This window comes from Colobus angolensis, unplaced genomic scaffold, assembly GCF_000951035.1.
Source record: "Colobus angolensis palliatus isolate OR3802 unplaced genomic scaffold, Cang.pa_1.0 Scaffold212, whole genome shotgun sequence".
NCBI classification, from domain to species: domain Eukaryota; kingdom Metazoa; phylum Chordata; class Mammalia; order Primates; family Cercopithecidae; genus Colobus; species Colobus angolensis.
In genome coordinates, this window is record NW_012115289.1 from 353319 (window position 1) to 377341 (window position 24023).

Genomic DNA, 24023 nt, shown 5'->3' on the forward strand with positions numbered 1-24023 from the left:
TTGCAAGCGGCCAATACATAAGAAAAGATGCCTAACACCTAACCCTCCTAATTAGTATTCTGATTATAAAGATAACAATGCTACCATTTCCCTGCATCATTTTGGCAGAAATGTGAATGGGTGGTTGAACTTGGTGTGCCTGCGAGTTTGAGAAAATGGGCATGCTCATACAACTACCTGATACAACCTGTGGGAGGGCAGGTGGCCGATACATACTGAAATGTGAAATGTATAATCTTCTTGCCCAGAAATTCTGGGTCTAGGACTTATCCTAAGAAGACAACTATACAAATGTAAAAATAGATTTATGTAGTGTGTCTGCAAAAGCATATTCATGGGGAAAATGAGAAATAACTTCAATGTTTATCAATAGGAGAACTGGTGTAGTAAATGATGATAAATACCTACCGTGAAATCCTGCATAGTCAATAGAAATGATGGTGTAAAGCTTCATATATTAATGTGAAAAATTACTTAATGGTGCAAAACAGATTATGAAACACAACGATCACATTTCTATACAGTTATATTACTAGAAATATGGGAGGTTGTTCATTTAGATGTTAACAGTTAGAATTTCGGGCTACCTTTACTTCTTTTGCTATTTAACTGTTTCCTCTCACACTTATCAACTCTGTGTCCTTAGGGAAAATTATTTAACCTTTCTCACTCTCAGTGAAAATGAAGATAATACCAAACTCTTAGAGGTTATTGTGAGAATCAAGCAATAAAATACATGTCAAGCACCTAGTAAAAAATGTATTTTGATTTTTTTTTGTCATACACAATTTCCTTTTTTCTTTCATTATATGAGTACAAACAGCTGTGTCCCTATGCCCAAGATTCAAAGAGAGAAAGCTACGTGGGCTTTTGAATAACTTCCACTTATTTTAATGCAGGGAAAGCTCTAGTTCCAAATATGTAGAGCAGTATTTTCCTAAGGCTGCAGTGTGTCAGAAAAAGGCCATATTGAGTCATTGTTTTCTGAAGCCAAGAGAGGAGATTGAGAGACGGATGCTGATGGTCAGACTAAAATAATATTTCATTCCTGTCATCCTTAGGCAGTTTAAGACCAAGTGATTTTGGATAGATCTACAGTTTCCCTCTCGGTTTGGAAGAACAAAGCTTTTGTTGTTTATGTTCTTACACAACAGCGCTTTGTCCTATACTCAGGAGCATGCAAAACAAACAGAAGATTTCCTGAAAGGCCATCCCATTTATGGTGAGGAGTGAGTCCAAGAGGTAAGTAGACATACTCAGCTGCAACCATCTGCAGAGGGCCCACATTGGCAGCAAAAGGAAATAGCCAAGACTCACAGGAGCACAATAGCCAGTCAGGTTTGGGATTCACTTCTCCGATATTGTGCCAAAGTTGGTGGACTCAGCCATTCTGAAACTCGCTGTTCACTTGGGGCCTGCTTTGCTCTACAAAACAAATAGCCCTGTTTTGCTTTCCATATCTGAGGCAGAAAAATAAAAATGGCAGTATTTTGAGTGTTTTTTACATTGGGAATTTCTGGTCCATAGATAATTATTTCAGATACCCCTGTGTAATCTTTTCAGAGCTGCTGAAAACTGTGGAATAGGGGATAATTAGGGCTCAAGAGATTTCATTAATGGTTAAAGGATTATTAGAAGGACACATACTGTATCCCTCTTCTTATTTCTCTTCCTGCACTAAAACAACTCCTGGCTTGCTACCATACTTCTGCACCCATGTGCAATTTTCACTTAGCAAAAGGTCAAGTCTAAGTAGAATCTCTGAAATTGGGATTGATTCTGTTTGGTAATAATGCTAGCTAGTAAGCATTGAAAACTTGTACCAGGTTTTCTGTTAAGTAGCCTGCATGCACTGTCTCAATGTTTTAAGGAGTGGTCCATAGATCACTGGCTTTACAAACATTGACGGGTGGTGGTGGGTGTGGGCAATGAAAGGCAGATTCCTAGATTCTACTCTAGATCCATGGCATCAGCATCCCGTAGTGGGAGCAAGGGATCTACCATTTTGGCAGGTGCCTTGGGTCATCTTTATGCACATGACGTTGGAGAGCCACTGTGTTATTTCCTAGTGCAAGTGTGACTCAATGTAATCTGCTTTCTTTCCACTCCTCTGATTTCTGTGTGTAAATTCTCATGACAAAAGTTAGACAAAGTACCATGGACTGTAAGATATAGAGCAACTCATGTCTCTTTTAGTTGCTGGTGAGTACAAATGTATCTCTATGGCCAAATTGTTTTTGAGGCACTATGTGTGACATTTATCTCTATTGTGGGAGGGTTAAAGAAGTGAGAACTCTTTCCTTGCTTAGTGGTGGCCTGTGCTCTGGAGGTAGAGAGGAAGACACAGGGGCCATGGAGGTGGGACTTACAGGTGTTGTACAGGTTGTATAATCGTGATGGTTACCCTGCATGGAGAAGGGAGAGCTTGGCCTTTTCCTTGGCCCAGGGCTATGCAAATAGGGCTGGCCCACTTCTGAGAGGGGAAGGTAGCTGATATGCAGGTGTGATTCCCTGGGGCCCAGAAAGACCTGCCTGCCTTCTATCTTTGCTGTCATGCTTCATGAGGCCTGAAATGTTCACTGGTGGTTATTTCTCTGGTTCTCAGCTTTAGTTCTAGAAAGCCCCTATTGAAATGACATGCCACTTGGAAGATAGCAGGAAGATGCCACTTGGAAGATAGCAGGAAGATTTTCATGGACTGGTTTAATCTGCTGCTCTGAGGATGACACACAAAGATTTAGTTGATGGGAGGGAGGATAGGCCCCTTTGTGGGCCACAAAGAAGAAGCAGGGGAGCCCAGGGAGACTATTCTGGGGTCAGAAGTGAGGAGGAAAGGCTCTAAAGACAAACTGGACCTGTGTCACAGTTCCGAAGGCTGTCCTCCAGAATACATTGTTTTCCTGAAATTCTCCAGCCTCTTCCATCATTTTCTTCTCAGTGAATGTCCAGTGCTGAATAACTGCCCCCTCAGTCACAGGACTGGACTGCAGCAGTGCTGCAGGTGGTGAGGCTCAGTGGCACAAGTGGCTCTGGGAGGGAATTTTGATGTCGGATTCTGTAGCTGCATCAGCAGAGGGGGAAGAGGAGGTAATTACTGACCTCTGAATATGAGATAGCCCCCGCCCCCAGTGCATTCTTCTGCCAGGAGCAGGATCATTAGAATAAGTGAGACTTAGCTTATCTCATTCAACTCCTTGCCAGGCCCCATGCAAAGCTTTCAAATATACAGTAATTTCCAGAGACTATGTTGGGATCTCCTGCATTTCTTTATCCATTTGTTGAGAAGGACCAGAGATGATGCCTAAGTTTAGTCAAGAGTTTGTTTGTGGGTCCAATAAGCCTCACATTTGACTTTATTGGAATTTTAATCTTGCAGAAATTACCTTATGTTTCAATTTTACAGCATTTTTTTGTTCAACTGAAAACATCCCTCAATTTTTCCAATGTTTTTTTGTCCTCTAGTGCTAATTTATGTGGTAAATGGTTCCTTAATTTATTTACTCAGCAGGGAGTAACCACCTTTCATGGGGAGGGGCTGGCTAGGAAGGGGTTTCCAGTGAAGGAACTCATTTTTCTTGGTCGTCATGGTGGGTGCTGGGGAAAGGTGTTCAGTTAGGGGGGCTGCATTTGCAGAAACATGACTCTGTGTGTGAGCCTGGACTCTCAGGAATAGGAAGCAGGTAGGCGTGGCGGGTGGGTATTTATGTGACAGTGGACAGTGGAGGAAGATAAGGATGAAGATCACTCATGAGTAGTGAGTGAATGAATGAATGATTGTGTATAGAAGTCCATACTCCTTCTCTAGAGTGGCTATTCCTTCACCAAGCAGACTCTGTTCTTTCTTCTACTGCTTCTTAGTGAGCACGTCTAAGTCTTGGTTGATATTCTCTTGCTCTGAGAAATTTCTCATCAATGGGAGGAGAAAATATAATTAGCTTCAACATTAGCTCATATTTAAGCTGATAATTAAGCATGAATTCCACATATGGTTCATGTAGTTTGGATAATCAGCATAGCTGTTAATGATAGGTAACCCTCTTTTTTCTCCTCCTTCAAATCATTTTTGGTTTGGTTACCATGACTGAAGCTTAATGACTTCCATTTTTTTTTCCCCTTATGCAGGAATCTTTAAATGGTCTAGACTTTGTACAAACTATCATATGAATCATGTCTGCTACAGTTACCCCTTCTGTGTCACATTCTGGGTTAGTGTCCTTGCATAACACAGCAAAATGCAGGGCAGAGTTAAAAGCGTCAAATGAGAACCAGGCAAAAAACTGAAAATTATTAGTGACCGACACACTTCACTGTGCTGTTATCTTAGAGGCCTTAAGGAAAAATATTACTTACAAATATCAGTTGAAATGCAATATGTGATGTTAGTAGACACATTTCACCACATCTGGTAGTTCATTAATTCACCTTCATTTTCTTTTTCTTCTCTTCTTTTTTTTTAATCTTTCTTTTATACTTTCAGTACTAGGGTACATGTGCATAACATGCAGGCTTGTTACATAGGCATACATGTGCCATGTTGGTTTGCTACACCCATCAACTCGTCTTTTACATTAGGTATTTCTCATAATGCTATCCCTCCCTCAGCTCCCTACCCACTGACAGGCCCTCATGTGTGATGTTCCCTACTCTATGTCCAAGTGTTCTCATTGTTCAATTTCCACCTATGAGTGAGAACGTGCAGTGTCTGGTTTTCTGTCCTTGTGATAGTTTGCTGAGAATGATGGTTTCCAGTTTCATCCATCTCCCTGCAAAGGACATGAACTCATCCTTTTTTATGGCTGCATAGTATTCCATGGAATTCACCTTCATTTTCAATATTGTATATGTTTATTGCAGTGAGCTTAATCCTAATACAAATGACAATTTTATTTCATTTTTATTTGTGTTTTTAAATTTTTTTCTTTGAGACAAGATCTCACTCTGTCACTAAGGCTGGAGTGCAATAGCACAACCATAGCTCACTGTAGCCTCCAACTCCTGGACTTAAGTGATCCTCCCAACTTGGCCTCCCAAGTAGCTGGGATTACAGGTGTGTGCTACCATGCCCAGCTATTTATTTATTTATTTCTCTTTTTTGCAGAGATGGGGGTCTTGCTATGTTGCCCAGGGTGGTCTCAAACTCCTGGATTCAAGTGATCCTCCTGCCTTGGCCTTCTAAAGGGCTAGGATTATTAAAGGGGCGAGCCACCATTTCTAGCTGACAGTTTTCTTTTAATGAGCAGTCACCACATAATAGGCTCAGTTCTAAGCATGTATTTGCCCATTTCATCTTCACACCAGCCTAGGAAGTAGTTACTGTGTGTGGCACCCTTTCATATAGGAGGAAACTGAAGCATAATGCTGTTAAGTAGCTTGCTCAAGGTCCAACAATTAAGAGTCAGAGCTGGGATTTGAACCCAGGTGGCTGACTCCAGAGTTTCTACCAACCACCATGTTATACTGCTTTACATGTTTAAAGCAAAGACGTGGTTTTAGCATCAACTATTAACAATGCACTCCCCACATTTTTCTTATTAAATGTAATTGCCAGTTTTTGTATATGACGTTGTCCTAATGTGTTTGAGAAACTTAGACAAAGAGCAAGACCACAGATAAATGGATCCTTCTGTTCAGGTCTCATTACCTGGAAGAGTTTTGACTACGATATATGAGTACTAAAGGTTGATGGTTTATGCTAATTTTAAGTGTAATATATTTCAGAATTTTGTCACATGCATTATTAGTATGATTTCCTATTCATGGCCTTAGGAGAGACTGATTTAAACAATAACAACAACAACAAAATACAACAAAAAATTTCCCCCATGGGCCAAGAGCAAATTTTAATTTGAGGTCCATTTGTCCAGATAAAGTGTTTTATTATCTGAACCAAGAACGTGAGCTTTGTCCTTATAGTGACCACAGACTCCCATCTCTAGTATCATGATTTTTAATTTGAATTAAAGCATTTTTTTTTTTGCTTTGTTAAGGTGAGGCAGGCCTTCTTGCTGACATTTTAAAAAGCAACCATTTTTCTTTCGGTTTACACTATAAGGCTCCCTGTCCGCATTGAAACTGTCAGCAGATCCCTACCAGGAAACTGGTTCCGAGGTCTAGGGTTTCCTGAGGTAGAGGCTGGTCCTGTGAAACTAATGGGGCTATTTATCCATGTCACCTGGAATGGAGTTAATACCCTGCCAGTCTTAGTTGATTTGACATGCTAACAGGATGGGTCTGAATGTTTTCTCTAGTTTACTCATGAGTGACTTTCTTTGGCTTATGTAAACGGCAAGGCCAGACAAATTAGCTTATGGACCTAGAAATCATTCTTGGCCCAGATTTTGAGACACTTTTCCATCAACCATAGTTGCTCTAATACCTGAGATTTGCTGACAGTGCTTGGTTCAGAAAAAGGTTCACTTTCCTGAGCACTTTTTCTTTTTATGGGATCATCTTAATTCTTGTTTGCGGGGTTGAGATGAAGGAATTATGAGCCAGGACTGCACTTAGCTATTTGGGTGACCCTTGTATACCATGAGCTTCTTAGATAGGGCCCGATGTTTTCTGATTAACCAGAAAACATTAATTGATCGTGATGACAGGAGATAGTCTCTCTAGCCAGAACCTGCTAATACAATTCCTGATGAATTGAGAATGATGTCTGAAGGAAGCAGACTCTGACATAGTGCATTAGTAATTTTAGGCAAAAGAGGATAATGGTACTAGTATGTATATTTTTTAGTTTCCTCTTCCATTACTTTGTTTTGCACAGGCTGAAGAAAATAAATGTAAACAGCATATTATGGTGGCTCAGGGTGGATAATGGGACATCACTTCCTTTGTTTCAGTGTGAGGTTGCCCCTGATATGTGACAGCTCCAAGGACTAAATATTTTCAATCCCCAGAAAAATAACAAGTCCCAGTAACATGTTTCAGGTTATCATGATTATTAGGATTATAGGAGGGGAAGGCAGTGCTGGTCTTTTAGAAAGCTCTCGTCATGAATGTGTTCTGGAGTGAACATTACTTACTAACAGATGAGCAGCTTGAAGTCGAGTCAAACAAAACTTTTAGTGTTTGTAAGGGTCAGGGAGCCAGGGGACAGTCTGTAACTCAGTTGTATGTTGACACAGAGAATGTACAAAAGCTGTGAAAGCTTCCACTCAGATGACTGTGGATAGTTGCTGGCGATTGTCTTGGACAGTAAGAGTTTCCTTCAGAATTGTAGGAGGTGAAGTCTTCCTATGGGAAATTTTTGGACAAGAATACAAATGAAATGACTTGCATGCCTCAGTTTAGAGTATTCTTGGCCTTGTCTGTCAACAAATGGAGATTTGAACATGGGAATTCCAGGGGATTTTAATGAAATCTTATTAAGGAGATGAGAAGCAGGGAGTCTGTGTTGAAAATTCAATAAAGGGCTTGTTTTCCATCTCAGCCTGGATAATCTATGTTATCTCCAAGTAAAGGGGGTAACAATTCTAACAACCTGGCTTCCTTAGAAGTTTCCATTCTCACATAGTCACCAAAGGCAGCAGCACTGTCAAATAAACAAAGGTTTAATTAAATAAAAACTATTTAAACAGAGCAGAAATATTCTTCCCTGGCTAGTCACAGATTGGACAATTCAAAGAACAATCCCTGGGGGGAAATTGCCAATGGATTACTTTTTCTGTTTTCTGTCTATTGCCATGTTTTTCTTCCTGGTGTCAAATCTCAAGTTGAATTCAGTCAATTATCTACAGCCAACAAAAAGTGCATAAATATCTCTTCTGTTACTGTTTATATTTCACCACTAAACAAAGCACAATTTTCTTCTCAGCTTCTTGCCTTAGGAGCTTAAAAGTCCAACAAAACAAAGAAAATATTATGTACATTCTATTGTCACTATGAAAGCATAAGGACTGATTTAGTTATGTACAAGTTTATTGCCAAAGTTTTTCTTGTTGCTAATGTTACACTTGCTACAAAATGTGTTAAAGAAACAGACAATTTGCTGAGGATTTGGAAGGATTTGTTATTGTGTTAAGTACATTAAGTATCTAAGGGGTGTGGTGTTGGGGTTATGTGTATGTCAGTTTCATATATTTTTTGCTTTCTTATTTTAGTTGCCTCTATAATAATTTTGACTTTAAAATGTTTTCTACAGATCCATTAATAACTGCAAATGTAGAAGTATGGTGTAACAAGTAATTGGTATAACTAACACTAAAATGTAATGGGAAATTAAGGATACTATTGTAAAGAAAACAAGAAAAACCTGGGGCAGGGGAGCAGTATTGATTCTCTCTTAGAATTCTTAAGATTCTCTGTTCCAACGCTTCTACCATGGAACATTCTTATGTGGTCTAAGTGTCAAAGGTCAAAGGAACTGGGCAGTAACTTATTTTCTCAATTTTCTCTCTGAACATAGATTATTTTCTTTAAGATATGAAAAACTTTTAATTGTGCTCCTGAAACCCATCCCTCTCCCGTCTCAGCCCCGTTGACTCTTCTTTCTGTGGGTGGGTGAAAAGCCTGCTCATTTGAGAAGGTAGCTCTGAAACTGTTCTGGAAAATCCTCTATTTTCCTCCACAAATGATCGTTTTAGTTTCAAGTTTATTTCAGGTACATTAATTCTCCCCCTCCTCAGACTTGATCCTGCACATTATCCTGCACACGATTAGAATAGGAAAAGGTAAAATAAAATCGAAGCATATCTAGTTGCCTCAGCGACTTTATGCTTATCACTTTCAGTCAGCATTATTCTACTAAAAATAAAAAGAAAGATGAAAATTACCTCAGGCGTTTGCTGCCGTGCCTGCCCTTAGGTTTCTGGGACGACTGGGGTCCTGAAGCGCGGGCACAGTTGGGATTGCAAAGCCGGGAAGAGACCTTGCTCCAGGTGTAGCTGCGTTTTCCCCAGATCACCTGTCTTTTTCCCCTCCAACAAGGAAGCTGTGATTTTTCTCTGGCCTTTAGGGTCAAAGTGATTCCAGATAAGTAGATTAATGTGTAGAATATCTCTTCTGTGTTGTTCCAGTGCAGCCCTTTCAGCTTTCCAGAGCCAGTTAGACTTGTTATGAGGAGCTAAGTGATTGGCTGGCTCTGGAGCTCAGTTTCATAGATTATAGCCCAGCGTACGAGAAGCACGAGTCCTATAGTTGGCGTACCCAGAGGCCTGCCAGTTCCTGCCTTAATGCATATGTAGTCGTAATTGAGTTCTGACACGGCCTTGGATGTTTCTGTCCTAAATAGCTGACATTGCATCTTCAAGACTGTGTGAGTAATCCTGATTTTTTTTTTTTAAGCTCAGTAAATTAATTACATGCCCTGGGAGGGAGTGATTGTAAGTAGAAAATAGTGAACTAGCAGATGATTCGTTTTTAAGGCGCTGTACTATGTGTATCAAGTTCAAAACGATGAATCTTAAAGCTTCTAAGACCTGGCAGGGTTATTCCAGCTTTGTGCCATGAATTAGTCAAGCTGCATTTTGAAGGAGGCTGTTTGATGCATTTGCTAGCTCTGTTTGTTTTATGGGGTCAGTAAAGTGGCAGAGGTCCAACAGGAGTAGGTTAAAGCAGGATGCTGGGATCAAAGCAGTGGCTTAGAGAGCACTTGAGTCAGGCAAGTTTTAAGGTTTCCCACCCCCACCATCTCAGTCCAAAACTGAGAGCGAGCATCAGATATTATAATAAATGCTTTGGGGACACGGGTGCACAGCAGATAGAGCACAGGCAAAGGAGAAATGTAGAATGATGGCAGCAATGCTTTCGTTCACTGTAATCTGCAGCCAGCTGAAGACAAACACTATGAATAACTGAAACATTTTATATGAACAAACATACTCTTCAGTGGTTCTGTTTATGTGGTAGAGGGCTGAATGAAACACCATGAGCTTGTTGTAAAAAGCCTTATAAAAGTACATTAAACACATACAGACACAACCATAACAGAAGAAAGTATGTGGATTGGAATTTGTGATTGGAGCAGATCAAATTAACCCAGGGAAGCCGTTGTTAGGTTTGTATGGTTGCTGGGGGTAACTTCTGTGGCTGACAAGGTTTAGGATAAAACTGGAGCAGACTGAAGTGAAAAATTAGAAAACATCAGCATTTCATTACCTTCTAAAGCATACACCACAGGATAGAATTATTACTGAGTATAGACTGGTAAAGGTGAGCAGTTTACTTTTTGCTTTTAATTAAGTCATTATTGATTTCTCCTAGCCTATCACAAAAAATAATAGGGCTTTTGTCTATGAAATTAGAGCTTAGAAATATTTTTCTTCCTCCCAAATAATTTTTATACTTTTTCTCAATACAGCACAAAGCTAGGTCATTAAAAATATTGGGTTGCTTTTCAAGTTGCTTTTTGTCTTATTTTTCCTCTTTAAACCTGTAGATACAAATGTATATATTTATGTTATGTATAGCTCTCAAGCATAAATCATTTGAACAGTTTTTAAAATCACAGGCTCCTGTGGCAAATATAAACTTTTAATAGTTATAGTTGGCAATTACTAGCCAATTCCTATAAAAATAACATTAGTAGTTTATTTTTGATTGCACCTGGTTGAACAACTGGCATGATTTAACCAGTAGGAGAGATATATTAGTTGTGTTTGGCATAATTTTGTGTTTCGATCACACTGGAAATGCAAAGTTTTGCTGTTAAAAATATTTTTGCTTTCTAAAATATTACCCCCTTTCAGGTCACACCAATGAATGAAGTTTATAGAAAGAAAGAAAAGTAGCCAACATAGATTCCTTTTCTGTATCAACCAGATATATGCAAAACAGATAGATTTTTTAAAATGTAATTTTAATACATTCCTTTAGAAACACATTTACTTCATGAAAAAACAGTATAATGAGTTCATTTATTGACCCAGAATAGCAAGTTGATTTATTGAATTTCTGTAGCCATAGACACGAATAGTAATGGTTGGCTCATTCTTAGCTATACATTCCTAACTGTATTAGTGGGAGAAAGCATTGCATCTATAAAAGAAATATAATCCCATCCCTCAAGGTGGTTTGGAGCCCATCTAAGAGTAAGAAGTAGTAGAGTTGAAGCTGCTCTATCTGAATCAGCTCCTGACTTCAACTCAGCTCCTCTTTTTCCTTGGGTCCATGTGGCCCACTTGGTGTAGTATTCATATCTCCTTCTACCTTTTCATACCTTCATTGTTTGTGTTACCTTGCTTGGGTGCTTATTGAGATGAATCCCATAAAAATGCTTAATTATCAAACATTAATCAGCTACCTATATAATTCAGAGGATGTTTAAAACCATGGCTCAGGGAAATTCTGGTGGGTGTATATTAGGAGTATTTATGTCTTACATCCGTTCTTTCCTCTGGGACCTCCATCTCTTCAGTTCTTCCTGAGATGCCAGAGTCATATCTGTTACTTGTGAAAGAATAGAGCTTTAAGAAAAGGAGTCTAGAGGTGCCAGGTGCCCAGTGGACAGTGGGCTGGGGGCAAGGCATGGTGGGGAAAGCAAAAAAAAATCTCCCAAACAGCAATAGTTGATCTTTCTTCTATCCACTCCTCTCAATTTTCTAAAGCCATTTTTGTCTAACTGTGGAAGTTCTTTTGCAGATAAGGTTCTGTAAAACTATGCATATCTGCCATAGACAGATGGATTTGACAAAAGATGTATCCAAAAAGGAATGTATCACATCATGAACTTGCTAAGTGTTCATGAATACACACTGGCATTTGGAGACTATTAACACTACCTACTGAAGCAAAGACATAAATCCAAATTGAAAAAAATATTATTTCTTGATTGAATTACATTTTCCAGTGGGGTTTTTTTTTTTTTTTTTTAAGTTAATTTTGTTTTTGGAAAAACTTGCTCTTCCCTCCAACGTTTTTCCTGTGTTATATATAGGACTAATTTGATTTCTTCAGCTTGCCCAAGAATTTAATCATTCTTACTTTGTGTTTTCAAAAGAGTTGCTCTCTACCTTGAGCATATTTAAAAAAAAACAGAACAAAATGAATGAAACAAATGTCCTCCTTCCCACAGAAAAAGCACACCATCAAGGAGTTAAATGCCTTACATTTATTTAAGTCCCTCCTTTTGTGGAGCTAGACACTGGTGGAGGAGGAGCTTTCATTTAATTTCAAGACAATCAATGATTCCAACTTAACTATAACTGTGCTCCTCTAATTTCTGATTTCAAGAAGCAGAACATTTTGGTGAATTAATCTTGGAGTCAATGGGACCACACTCAGGCCATGAAACGTTTTCTAAGCCTCAGTGTCTATGTCTGTAAAATGAAAATAATGATATATGTTCTGATATTTTACTGGATTGGTTAATACCCACATCACAATGAGAAAGTGCTTGTTAAAAGAACATTGTAATATGTAATTTGTAATGTGCTATACATGTACTCTATTATTATGATTGTAGCTTATCACACTAGGGTTAGGACCCCTTACTTCTAAAAGCATATTCCCAGTAATGGACAAAACTTTTGAAGCAAAGAAAATCTTCACTGTTTGATCCTAATGTTATTAAGGCTTTTGGAGCTTACATTTGTTTAAGCTCCCATTGAAGATCCTATTGGAGCTTCAATGCTGATCCATCTATTACTTGAGTATTAAAAATACCAATAGGTTTACTGTGATAAATGAAGGTGGCATTGTATGTGAAAACATATTTAGTAAACTTCCATGTGTCATAGCCATATAAATGTTACATATTACAACAATTATCAGTATATTAATAAAAATACTTTTTCAAATTTTTAATTTTTAAAATGGAAAGTATCAGATATATTTCTTATTGATTAGATTGACTAACTTTCTAAGCTATGTCTGCTTCCCTCAAACAGAATGAATGTTCTTGTTGGTTAAGCTTGTACCATAATTTTCTTTCCACTTAGATATAGCACTAAGCCAATAGTTAGATAAGCATTCCTTCACAGCCTACATTTAGAGCTGCCAATGACGAAGTTTTGGAGGACATATTTTCCTCACCGGAAAAAGTGGGTTAGGAAATTTAGACTGACAGATGTTCTTGGATTTTTTTTTTTAATTCCTGTCTTGACTCTCATTATTAAATTTTGCTAAGGAAATAATCTTGTAGGTTTTAAGGCGATGCTTATTCCTAGTAGGTCTTTTCATCTCAGGGATACAATGAATGATCAAAATTACTTTCTGAATGATTTGAAAGATCAATTAGCAGCTTTGAATCCCAAATTTTTAGGTGGTTCTGCTTCAGAAAATCATTATGCTTTTTAGAATAATGTCCATAGCTGCATCCTACATTTCAGTGGTTTGAGCTCACTGCTGTTATAGTTTGATGATTTCCTAACAGCAATATTGGTTAGGTTAAAGCAGTTACCCATTTCACCTGTTGAACCCTTTTAAAAAAATAGATGAAATCATAGAGGAATCACAATAAGTAAAACATATTAAAATGGAATGGATTCTCTCCCACTTTTATCTCACACAGCTCACCCAGAAATTCATGAGGGAACTTCCTAGGAATGAAACAATTTCATTTGTAGTAGTATTTGAAAACTGGATCTAGGACCGTTGACCTGACTTTTTTGTGCCTTTGGTGATTGGGTAAGAACACTTCTTCAGTAATTTAAAACTATAGTGAAATAATGTTATTTTTTAAAACTTCTCAATAAGGCTTTATTTATTCAGCAAAAATCAGCAGTTAGGTGCTAGAAACACAAAGATGAACAAGACATAGTTTCTTTGAGGAACTTATAACCTAGTAGATATTTATTTCATGTTTGCAGAACTTTTAGGATACTTCTCAAAGAAGAAGGGTTATTTATGAGGTTGCTACTTTTCTCCTTAAAATATTTACTATGTTAATAATGAAGGAATGGCCAATCTGTACTATATACAAAAAGTGCTGGGTAGAAATATATTAATTTTCTTGGCTGGGCGTGGTGGCTCACGTCTGTTGTCCCAGCTACTTGGGATGCTGAGGTGGGAGGATCGCTTAAGCCTGTCAGGTCCATGCTGCAGTGAGCTGTGACTGTTTCACTGCATTCCCGCCTGGGCAGGCAACAGAGTGAGACCCTGTCCCCCACCTACCCCCAAAAAAGAAACATAAAAATTTTCTTATAAAATTTAACTTTTTAGAGTCTCCAACCTTATTTAGTTCAGTCCCCATATTTGACAAATAAATGGTGGAACCAAGATGTTAACAGGTTTAAGTTTCATATACAGTAGAACTGAGACAGGAACCTAGAGTACCTGGAACTAGAATCCAGATCTCTGCCCGTTCAGTTTAGGATGTACTGACAATATATATTGCTACTTAAAATGGCTAAAACAAAATTTATAAGCATCTATATATTTTGCAGCTAGGGCAATTATCTACAAACATGATATTTAATAGAAGATATGGTAATAACATCTAAGATATACAATTATGCTATAAAATCCAAAATCAACAAGAAAGGAATAAAGTTGCACCATTCCGGGAAATACATTTCCAGAGCTTTAGATATCCTTATTAGCTTCTACATGTTAGTTTTGGTAATGTTAGCTGCTATAACATATAAAATCTGAAATCTTGTTGACTTAACTGAGAAGTTTATTTCTCACTCAGTCAAAGCCTAAAGTGAGTATTCTTGATGGGCAGATTCTTCTCATTCATTCAAGCAGTATTCTTGTGACTCCACTCTTATCACCTTGTTGTCACAACCAGCTTCCTGGTGCCTGTGCTTTGGCAAAGGAGAAAACTCGTAGAAGTCTGCTCACCTTCTATTGGCCAGAGCTTGGTCACACAGCCCCACGTAGTAAAAGGGAAACTGAGGCTATAGTCAGTCCTATTTGTGTCTGGGAAGAATAAAAAGTTGGTTTGGTGATTGTCTTAGTTCAGGCTGCTGTAACAAAGTATCATCGACTGGGTGGCTTGTAAACAACAGAAATTTATTTATTTTTTTACAGCTCTGGAGGCTGGAATTCTGAGATTAGTGTGCCAGCCTGGTCAGGTTCTGGTGAGGGCTGTCTTTTGGGTTGCAGGTGACTGACTTCTAGTATCTTCACATGGTAGAAAGAGAGTGATCTAGCTCTCTGGCCTCATCTTGTAAAGGCACGAACCCCATTCCTGATGGCTCCACTCTCATGACCTAATTATCTTCCAAAGACACCATCTCCAAGCACCAACACATTGGGAATTAGATCTCAGCATATGAATTTTGGGGTGACATAAACATTCAGTCCATAACAATGATCAGCTAAGCTATGTCTGCCATACCTTTTTTTCTTTTCTCTTTTCTTTCCTTCCTGTTCTTCAGTATGTCTATGTAGAATCTATGCCTTGTAACCAGTAAGGTAATGAAAAAAATTATAATATTTACCATCTGGAAGAAATTAGGATAATGATTTTACTTTTAAATTCTTGATCCATATGTTAAAAATTTCCAAGGCTATTAAAATATCACTGAACGTTGTGATTATAGAGATTGCTATGATTTAATACTTATGTTTTATAATGAAAAAGTAGTCCTGGGCTATTGTTCTCTCTTTACCTCACCTATCCTCTTCTATGTCAGGCATTTGAATCCCTTGCTTCATAGTTTTATGAAAAGGTGGGGAGAAAATGAAAAATTGTCAAGGAAGATGAAATGGCTAATCAAAATTCATTCATTCCCCATAGTTCCTTGGGTATTTTATAAACTTTGCAGTAAATGCTAACTTCTTATTGGGGAAAACTGCTGTAAAGTAAGTGTACAGGTAGATTTTGGAGAAATTTTTCTTACACTAAGTTGAGCAAATGGTGCAACTAGCATAAGCTTGGTTTGTAGCTTCTCAGTTTTTTAGAAGCTAGAAGGTTTTTCGCCACCGTGAACTTCTAGGGATCAACAAAAGTATTTATATCACAAATAAAAAAAAACACAGTTACCTACTCAGTAAACAATGTTTTTTTTCAGATTATTCTATTTAAAAAATCTCTCCAAATCTGTTCATTTTCTTTTAATAAAACATCAGGTTTCAATAAAAATCAAGAGCCTGTCAAACCAATTTTAGTCCTTTACCTTGGATATATTAGGTTCAAATATTTTTGTTGGGTGTTAAGCCAATCATAACCTCAGCTATTTTAACAGCTAAATTATTTTCCTCCTATAAAGCAAATTTACAATCAAGCTATTTAAGAAATAAAGACAACAAATAGAAACTGTTTTAATCTTCATATCCTGACCTAAAAAATAGAAGCACTAACTCATATCACATTCTCATATTTATCTGATTAGACTAGGAATGCCTAAAAAGAATTTTCCCATAACTCCATTTACTTGTTGTTTATTTCCCTGGCTCATTCCAAAAACAATTTTAAATACAACACCAAAAGAGTAAAATATCCTCAATCTAATATCTGAGCAATCTTTTTATTTTGTTGAAACTGAACAATAATAATAGGCACTTGCATACTTCACCCTGAGGCATCGAAAACACTGACATGTCTCAGTTTTAAGATTCTGAAGATTATATTCTAGTTAATAGAGATTTTAAGTATATTTATTATATTTTTAGTCTTTGAACTAAGGCAGTCCACATATGGGTATAAAGTAATGCCTCAGTATAGTGTAGTAATTATTGGTGCTAAAGATTGGTGCAAAAGGAATTGCAGTTTTTGTCATTAAAATGGCAAGAACCGCAATTACTTTTGCATCAACCCATAACTCTGTGGTCTCTGGAGCCAGACTGCCTGGGTTCATATCCCAGCTCTGCCACTTAGTACTTGAGTTACTCTGGACAAATTAATTAATCTCCATGTACCTCCATTTAATTATCTGGAAAATGGGATAACAATAGTATCTATCTGGTTAGGCTATTGTAGAGATTAAGTCAATTGATATACATAAAACACTTTGCATTTTACGTATATTAATTCCAAGATTGCTTGGAATGATGCGTGTCTCATAATGCTTTATAAATGTTTGTCATCTTATTATTATTTGGGGAACTGATTATTTCGCAAAATACATGTTCTAGATAGCTGAAGTTTATTCAGTCAGTTTCAAAACTTCTAGATGTAGCCAGTTTTCCTCTAAATGGATCCCTGTGTCTCTGTTTCTTCTGCTTTAGAGAGATTAAATGGAATCTTCCTTTGGTGATACTGATTGAGGTAATGCTGAGATGATTAAGAGGACATGAAGGAATTTAGGGAGAGTGTTTGCCCGTACACTAACTGGCCCAGACTGCTTTCTGCATCAACCCTCTGGCGATGTTCTAAGGGTTTGGACTTCAATCTACTGGACTATACTAGCACCCTTACTTTAAAATTCCTGCTCCTATTTTGCTATAGGCTGTAAGCAAGAAAATAGCCTAGTTTCTAAAAACTATGTATAAAATGAGAGAATAGGTGTCACTCAGGGTGTCAGTTCTCTCCTGAGAGTAAATAAGACATGACTGCATTTTTTCCTTCTGGGTGAGGGTTATGTTTTAGAGCAAGGGTTGGTAAACTACTTCTTCCTGTAGGCCAAATCTGTTTTTTGTAAATAAAGTTTTATTGGAACACAGCCATGCTCATTTGTTTACATATCATCTACTGCTGCTTTCACACACTGTAAGGGCAGAATTGAGTGGTTTCCGCAGAGACTGTGTGGTCTGTATAGCCTCAAGTATTTAGTATCTGACCTTTTACAAACGTTTACCAGACCGTGTTCTAGAGCTTTAAAATTGGACAGAGACAGAAATAAATGAGATGTTACTATATTTTTAGTAGTCTCCACTAACCTGCCTATTCAGTTGTTTGCAGCACCACATCCCTTAAATGTATTTTGGATAAACAAGAATTTATTGCAGTAGGCTATGTTGGATAAAGAACAAACAGCCCACAGTAGCACATTGTGAATATTAAGAGGTGGTAAAGCTGTGATTGTCAAGCCAAGTTGTTTGGGAATCTTCATTGTAGTATTTGTTGCTCTACTGTGATCAGTATAAAACACGATGCAAAATTATGTAGCTTTCTGTTGTGTGCAGTAGGATGTTGTTCTAGAGATATTACCAGTTGGTAGCTCCTTTTTTCGTGCAATTATTCAAAGTAAATGTAAATATGTCTGTTGTCCTTTTCTCTTATGTGAAAACTTCCCCCTCTCCAACACTGTAAGATTCAGGAGCCTAGTGTACAGAAAAGGATCTTGAACTTGGGTTTGAATCCTGACTCAGTCACTTTATGAAGGAGAAACATCAAGTTACATTGCCACTGCCAGCCTCAGTTTCCTTGCCTATAAAACACAGGTAGGAATCCAGGATGTGCTTGCCACACAAGGAAGACCAAATGAGACTCAGCATACTAGAAGGCTCTACAGTGCATATTATTACTTGTGTCTTTAGTGTTCTGAATTTGGTTCACTTTCTCCTCATACAAAGATGTATATGTTTATGGAACAGAATATACAATGGATTCTGCATGAACTAAAATTGTCAGCTGCACTGGGTGTGAGTCTGCAAGCGTGAAGGAGGCAGGGTGAGAAAGCCTCTTCAAACAGCATACGTATTCCTCTGGTGTCTGCTTTATTATTCACTTCTCTAATGTGAAAGTTTATGCTTTAGTGCAGAGCTCCTGGGAAATATGCAAAGAAAAAAGAAAAGATAACCTTGGAGGGGAAAATAGGTAGTGCTTATGCCAATACAAAAGCATGAATAGAAGCAAATAGGTGCTGGTTTCTTTTAGCTATAGTTCTTTAAGTGAATCTGGTATATATGCAAGACGTAGTTAATTTTTTTAAAGATGAAGGAAGGAATAGATCCTTGTAATGAAAATAAACTCTAGTGCTATGGAAATGAGAAGTCCCCTGTGATGAGGCTAGAGCAGAATTACTGAAGGAGGAAGTGAACGTACGTGGCTCCATTTTGTTTTTCTTGGAGGCCATAAAGAAAACCAAACAGCTTACTCAGTGTAAGTTATTTATACTTGTAGAAAAATCACCCAATTTTTATAATTTAAGGGGATGCTGATGCTTCAACTTTGGATTGCAATTACATTAAATGTATTTTCTCATAATCTTGTTTTCAAATGACTTAAAAAGATTTAACCAGAAAATTCAGAATTCTTTTGCTGAATTTGTTTTTTAAATGCTTTAGACTTTTAGATAAAATATTTTAAAATTATGACCTTGAATTTGAATTTAAGGGACTCCTTCAGCCTCCTCTTTTAATCTCCTTTGTTATTTGGAGGAATTATCCAAGTTGTATCAGTTAGCTATTGTTGTGTAACAAACAGTTCCAAAACATAGTGTCTTAAAGGATAATCACTGAAGAGTTTCATGAGTCTACCAGTTGTCTGGGGAGTTCTGGTTATCTAAGCAAATTCTGATTATTTTAGCAAGCCTTACTCATGCATTAGGAGTTAACTGGCAGACCAAGATGACTTTTCTTGGTAAAGTCAATGCTCCTTCCCACGTCTCTCATATCCCTCCAGCAGGCTGGCTCAGGGATGTTTTCATAGTGGTGTCTGGGGTCTAAGCATGGGCAAGTCCAATTGTGTAAAACGGTAGTTGGCAACACACGTGCACTTTTCAAGTCTCTGTGTGTGTCACATTTACTAACACCCCACTGGCCAAAGCAGTTTGTGGTGGAACTCAGAGTCCGAGTGGAAGATTGTAAAGTTATGAGTCAAAGTGTGCATACATAGGAAGGCCATGAGTTGGGCCATTAATACATTCAGTCTACCAGAAGTCATTTCACCTTTTTTCCTCCATCTTAACAGCTTCCCTTTTGGAAATTTAACTTTTACATGCTGTGTAAAACCAAACCAAACAAACAGAAAAAAGCTCAACTTATCTGATTACTTTTCAGCACTGTTTTTAAAGCTTGGTCAGGGAGTAAGTGGTTATTACAGACTAACATTAAAGTTTTGCTTATTTACTTACACACTTCTCTCCTAACTCCTCCTTTTTAAAGCAAATTGAGTTTAAGCCACAAATTCTTGAATAGTGAGGTTGGTTCTTTTTCAATTTTATTCATATCTATCCCTGAGCTCTATTCTGTCTCTAATCAATTTCTGTATTTTGGAGCCGCTATTACTATAGCATTTGCTGAATGAATCTGTGGGGTTTTGATCTTGGTTTCATATGCTCTTGCTGTTTGATTTCCTCTCCCTTAACTCCAGGTTTGCATTTCTTCCTGCCTATTCTACATGTCATAGAGGAACTTCAAACTGGACATGTTTTAAAGAATACTGGTTATCCACTTTGCCCAGTCACACATACCTTCAACCAACAAATATATATTTGTTGAGTGACTTCCATACTATTTCAGGCATTAGTAATACACTAGTGTAAAAGTAGACAAAATGGAGGCCATCCTAGAGTTTATAATCCAATGGGGATTGACAGACATTAAACAAGTGTGAATATATAATTTAATGCTTGGCAGTGATAAGGGTTATTGAGAAAATAAAGCAAGGTGAGCAGAAAGGGAATGATGGCTGAGGTGCTTTTTTGATTAGTGTTGAGGCAAGGCTTCTGAAGTGAGGGAGTAAGCCACGACAATCTGGGCAAAGTGCGCTGCAAGCAGGGGGATTAGTGGAGGCAAGGCTGTCTGAATGACATTCGGTGCTGCAGCAGCTGTACTTCCAACGGAAAGAAGGGTATGAAATGAGGTGGTGGAGACAACCGGAGACGAGATTATGCAAGGCCTTTGTAGACAACAGTAAGCTCGTTACATTCCTTCTAAGTGCCATGGCAATCCATTGGTGGATTTGGAGCAGGGGAGAGACATGGTCTGATTTCTGGCTGCTGCATAGGGCACAGACTATAGGGAGGCAAGAGCGGAAATTGGGAGGCTATGACACTCATGTCAGAGACACTGAGGGGCTGTGTTAGGAGAGGAACGGTGGAGATTGTGAGAGGATGGCAGACTGTGGAGCTCTCCAAAATGTGTTTCATTTAAAGAAGCCAAATTTAGATACTGTGATCAGTTCTGCCAAGTCAAGCCTGGGGAGAAGTATCTCCCAAAGTAGGTCCAACAGACTTCCGGTGACATCTGAGTTACTTTTAGGTGCTATGTCATATGCATGGACTTTTAAATTTTAATAGTTACTGATGATTTTAATGTAGATTAGAAATATATAAAACTTGCATGTAAAAACCATGATTTTACAGTTATTACTTGGAGTGAGAAAAAAGTATTGAGTGTAGTGCAGACTTGAATGCAGAAATAGCAAAAATCTCTAGGGTTATATCTGAATGATTGGATTTAGAACATGCTGACAGGATTATTCATTAGGTTGAGTCCTGAGGGATAGTGAAGGATAACTCTGGTAGTATGTAATCAGAATTAGATATTACCCCTTATTGATTATCTACTGAATGTCACTCTATGTTAGGCACTTTATATATGACATTTCACTCAGCTTTCACTGCAACTCTATGTGATGTGGGTGGTAATTGTTTTTCATTTAACAGATGAGAGAAACAAAGTTCATAAAGAATAAATAACTTGTTTTAGGAAGTCTCTGATTTTCAGATATTACAAGATTACAAGAATTTACTCTGGTAAATTCTCTGCAAACAGGGGCTTAGTCTGTTTTGTACACTACTGTCTCCTTAGGACCTAGAAACATGTATAGTATATGATAGACATTAATCAATACTTGCTAAATGAATGAAAGGAAAAAGAATGGTTCTTGTATTTAGATCTTACTCAAGTGTGGTACATTTTCTTTTCCTCATTATAGAATGAATTTTAGGAAGTAATCTGTTGGAGTTTGATGGAAAGCCATTTTCATCATAGGGTGACTGCCTGTGTCCCCTAAATGCAGGTTTCCTAATGTCCAGAACTTGGCCTTATATTTTTCTTGTTATTTTCCTTCAAGGACCTGGCTTTTCTGGCTAAAACGACATGTGCAATCCCCAGATCTCAGTGTTTGATCCTAAACTCCAGTTGTAGGATGTATAAACCCACTAACAAACGTAGAGCCGCTTTAGGGCAACATAACCTTGGCCAAGTGACTTAACTGCCCTTGAGCCTTAGTCTCTGACAGTAGGAGGAAGAGATGGAAGAAGAAACTGAGCCTTGATTTGAACAAAACCTATGGACACTAGAAGAAAGAAAGACAGGAGGCTTAGGGAGCATGACATTAGGGGAAAGAAGACCTAGAAAGCAAACAGAATAGAATTTCTATTCCTTTTGAGCACCCTTATTTTGTTTTCTATCTAGAACTTTTTCTAAGGAGTTAAAAAAAGACGATTTAACATAAGTTTTTTTCAAAAGGCTTAAATTTCTTTTTTCTTAAAAAAGGTAAAGTGTTGAAAATAAGCCATTCAAGCATTTGGAGTCCTGGAGAAGCTCTAACCTGCAGCTAGAGCAGCTTCACACACATCCTTTCTCTGTCAGCAGCAGCTGCACAGAGCTTGCTGGAAGGTCTGAGGCAGGGTGGGACAAACTGACCTGACTGAATGAAGGGGCTTCTGGAAATGGGAGGAACTCCGTACAGGAACATTGTTGGGGGTAAGGCGAGCCTGTGGAGGATGTCACTCCTCTCTGCCTTTCCTTGCAGAGCTGGGAGCTGTGGAGAGTGGAAAGTGTGTCTGAATGACTTCATATGTTTAGTGAAGCTCATTGCCAGAACTGTGCCTTCCTCTGTCACCTTGAATCTGCTGATCAGCCCTAGGAGCACACATTTTAAAAATTATTTAAAAAGGGACAAGGGTTATAAAAATGAATACCACATATTTACCAGCCTCTGCAAACTCCTAATTTGGTGGCTGAAGGACACATAAATAAAATTTCCAGTATAAGGAGTAGAGGTAAGTGCTATAGTCTGAATGTTTGTATCCCTCTCAAATTCATATGTTGAAACCTAATCACCAAAGCGGTGGTATTAAGAGGGGGACCTTTGGGAAGTGATTAGGTTGAGGGCTCTGTCCCCATGAATGAAGTAGTGCCCTTATGAAGAGGCTTCAAGGAGCCTGTTTGCCCCTTCCATCATGTGAGGACACATAGCAGGTGTTGTCTATAAGGTATGAGTCCTCACCAGACGTTGAATCTGCTGGCGCCTTGATTTGGAACTTCACAGCTCCCAGAACTATGAGCTATAAATTTCTGTTGTTTATAAATTGCCCAGTCTAAGGTTTTTTTTTTTTTTTTTTTTTTTTAATAGCAGCTCAAATGGACTGAGACAGTAAGCCAAACACAGAGTTCAACACCTGCCTTGGGAAGATAAAAAAATTCCAACTGGGTGGATCCGGGTGATGATTTGGAAGGAATAGGATTCAAATTAGGCCTTGAGGCAAAGATGTGACAGATGCTTATCTTTAGGAAAAAAAGGTTGTTTTACTCTAGGTAAAGGAAATAGCCTCTTCAAAGGCTTGGAAGCAGAAAAATGCTGGGGGCTGGGCTGGGATCAGGGGGTATGGTACCTCAAACAGTGGGGAGGGAGTAGAGTGCATAGTGTTGGGAAGAGCACCACGAAACTGGAATGGCAGAGGTGAAAGCATATGGTAGTATGGGTTGAGTACCAGATGAGCTCTTTGGACTTTTTGGGTTGGCATGAGAAGCCATTGACACTTTGGTGAGGGGATCCGAGGAGTGGAGTGTCGGGGGAAGGCCACGATCAGCTCTATGTGTGCGCCAGGGCAGCAAGATTTGTTAGCTTAAAAGAACTTTTTGAAATAATTTTAATTTAGAGAAAGTTGCAAGAATTGTCAAAAAGTTTTAGGATATTCTTTGTCTGAATTTACCAATTGTTAACATTTTGCCACATTTACTTTATCATTCTCTGGTTCTCTAACATGTACATATTACTAAGAGCACGTTTCTAAACATTTGAAACGTGTTTACAATGAAACGTGAAAAATTTGAAAATGAGTTGCAGACATCATACCCCATTACCCCTGTATGGTAATATCTAATATCTGAAGTCTGATCTCAAGACTATTCAAATTTCAGCAGCTGTCCCAAAATATAGGAGGTCTCTGTCTTTCTCCCTTTCTCCCTCCCTTGCTTCTCTGCCTCCCTTCTTTCCCCTTCGTTCTTTCTCTCCCCTTCCTTCCTTCCTTCCTTCCTTCCTTCCTTCCTTCCTTCCTTCCTTCCTTCCTTCCTTC

At 38.2% G+C, this 24023-nt stretch overlaps 1 protein-coding gene and 1 long non-coding RNA gene across 3 annotated transcripts in view; one reads left to right on the forward strand and one right to left on the reverse strand.

The window, feature by feature from the left end:
- PDE4D (phosphodiesterase 4D, cAMP-specific) overlaps nt 1-24023 on the forward strand; it is a 1579839-nt gene that overhangs the window by 23782 nt on the left and 1532034 nt on the right. The window contains exon 1 of one of the 2 annotated variants that reach the window (XM_011942894.1): nt 9103-9259. The exons of the other annotated variant lie outside the window; for it this stretch is intronic. The gene's annotated coding sequence lies outside the window, so the exon portion shown is untranslated. Of the gene's footprint in view, nt 1-9102; nt 9260-24023 lie in introns of those variants that run through there. 2 annotated transcript variants of the gene reach the window in all.
- On the reverse strand, nt 7052-9480 carry LOC105512441. The gene is made up of 2 exons (XR_001001852.1): nt 8778-9480; nt 7052-7537 (listed from the first exon to the last, which is right to left on the reverse strand). It is a non-coding gene; the product is annotated as an uncharacterized LOC105512441 (long non-coding RNA).